Genomic DNA, 2,651 nt, shown 5'->3' with positions numbered 1-2,651 from the left:
CTGGAAGTGTGTATATATATTTATTTTTCAACTCTCTTGTTGAAACTAGTTACTGCTAGTTCATGGCTTCTTGTGTGCAAATATTAGGGTGAGAAAATCATTTCTGTTGGGAGCACTGGGATGACTTTGTATATATTTATTTTTGTGTGTACATTTGTTTTCAACAATAAATTGTTGCATCACCAAGCCAAAAAGAGCGGGATCAGCTGCCAAGAAACATACAAAAGAAGAAAAAGCGCCTCCCATAAATAAAGTTTTTCTGCCATACATCAAAGGGGTCATGGACCACATGGGGAAACTTTAAAAAAACAACAACCTAAAAACAGTATTCCGCTCTCAACAAGCACAACAATACACCCGTAACAAAAAACATGCTGATTACCATAATCACCCAATTTCTTGAAAAGGACAAATAGCTGATCCCATAGCTATAAATACTCAACTATCCCACACACTACACCAGAACACAGACAGATTTTTAACTCCTGTCCTCTGAAGATGCCGGCCAGAGAGACTGGCAAAACGATAGGAACCTTCAGAACATGGCAAACAGCCCCAAAAACATACAACAGCCATCAGATCCAGGCCATTAAAGCCTTCAAGAATACAAATATGTAAAAATCCATGCAAGCTTGGATTTTCTGCAGATGGATTAACTGTGGCTTTTAATTTAAAAATTTCATTAATTCCTGATTACATTCTGGATGCCCTATTTCATTTGCCATTGAAGAGCGTGTGGGGAGATGTTTATGATGATTTAGTTATAATTAATAGGTAAATCACAGAACAGGTCTATTCATGTAACAGATGCTGTGAAATATCCATGTCCTGAGTATCACTCTGGTAGCTATGCTAATCTGTTTTGCGTGTACAATGCAAAAAAACAAAAAAAAAGTATGTTGGCATCTTTAAAATTAAGAGGTTTATTTTACTGGGTGCTTTCATGGATTAGGATCCACTTTTTCAGACACAAAGATCAGAATCCCATTAGTTTTTCACCCTGCTCTTAAGTGTGGATGGCTGCTAATTAACTAGTTGCCGTTTACTAGTAGCATGGTTTGGCACACAAGTAGTTAACTAGCGGGAATTTGCCACTGTGATTTAATAATAATCATGTGCTGCTAAGTGAATTCTAATTTATGGAGACCCTTTTTCTAGATAGAGAGTACTCAGAAGTGGTTTCCCATTTCCTTCTTCTGGAAGGTGCCCTGGGAGCTGGACAGCTTTGCCCCAGGGTCACCCAGGCTGGCTCTTCTGGGATGCCCAGTGGAGAATTAAACTCCCAACCTCTGGCTTGGCAGCCAGATATCTAAACCACGGAGCTCTTAATGAGCCCACTGTGATTTACCCCATGGCACTTCTGCCAGTGTGAACAACCCAACAGGACTGTGACCAAAGAATATGTTATTCTGCCCATGGGATTACATGCACAGTGCATGTAACCAAGTGGAATGGGATAGACACTATGACAATTACATTATTCACCCTGGGATTGATTATAAGGGACTGTCAAAAGTATTGCTTGTCCAACAAACCAGAATAAGTTATGGTTGTTGTGGGTTTTTCAGGCTCTTTGGCCGTGTTCTGGAGGTTGTTCTTCCTAACGTTTCGCCAGTCTCTGGCCGGCATCTTCAGAGGACAGCACTCTGTGCTCTCCTCTGAGTGCTGTCCTCTGAAGATGCCGGTCACAGAGCCTGGTGAAACGTTAGGAAGAACAACCTCCAGAACACAGCCAAAGAGCCCGAAAAACCCACAACAACCATTAGATCCCGGCCGTGAAAGCCTTCGCGAATACACAGAATAAGTGGCCTTTTTTTGGACTGCAACTGTTAAGATTTCTCTTCAACCCTACAAGGAGGGTGTGTATGTATGACGTAACATAATTAACATTTTTAAATGGTGAGTTATATGGATAGAGCAACTAAAAATAGCCTTGGAAGAATTGCGGGTTAGCCGTTTTAGGGATGTGACCACATGGGGAAACAGATCACAATATTTGGACCACCTGTGGACAGTCCAGTGAGATCTAAATTACATGACGTACAGGGAAATGCTCTCCAATCCGGCACTGATCTGTGCTCAAAATGGACCTTATAAGTCCAGCGCAAGGCTGCTACTTTTGGGTGCAGGGCAGAGAGACGGCTGGAGTGATTCCACAGCAGACAGAAGGGTCACTTTAAGGGAGATTGATTATCCCTGTAAAAGTTACCCTTTTTGGTATGATCAAGTGTGTGCCTTTCCAGCCATCTGATCATGCCCTGAGACGCTTTCACTCTGTTTCCTCCATGCTACCCAGAGGTAGTGGGGATGGAAGTGGGCATTTTCTGTCTTCTGTATCATGCCAGGTACTACTGGGCTATAGTCTGGTCTCAGTGGGGGCAACCCTGCAAGGCGTATCACTAGCTTCTTGCCTGGTTGTTTTATTTTTATCCTACCTTCAGAAAGCTTAGGGTGGCCTGCATGGTCTCTCTGTCACGTTCTCTGTCCTCACAATAAGGCTGCCATACAGAGAAGCGGCAGGATCTGTTCTTGATCATCCCAGAGTGCAGGACATGTAATAATGGGCTCACGTTAAAGGAAGCCAGATTTCAGTTGAATACCAGGAAAAACGTCCTAACTGCTGGAGCAGTATGACAGTGGAACTAGTTACC

Source organism: Pogona vitticeps, chromosome 2 (genome assembly GCF_051106095.1).
Source record: "Pogona vitticeps strain Pit_001003342236 chromosome 2, PviZW2.1, whole genome shotgun sequence".
NCBI classification, from domain to species: Eukaryota; Metazoa; Chordata; class Lepidosauria; order Squamata; family Agamidae; genus Pogona; species Pogona vitticeps.
The sequence above is the reverse complement of the archived record's forward strand: the minus strand, read 5'-3'. Positions refer to the sequence as shown.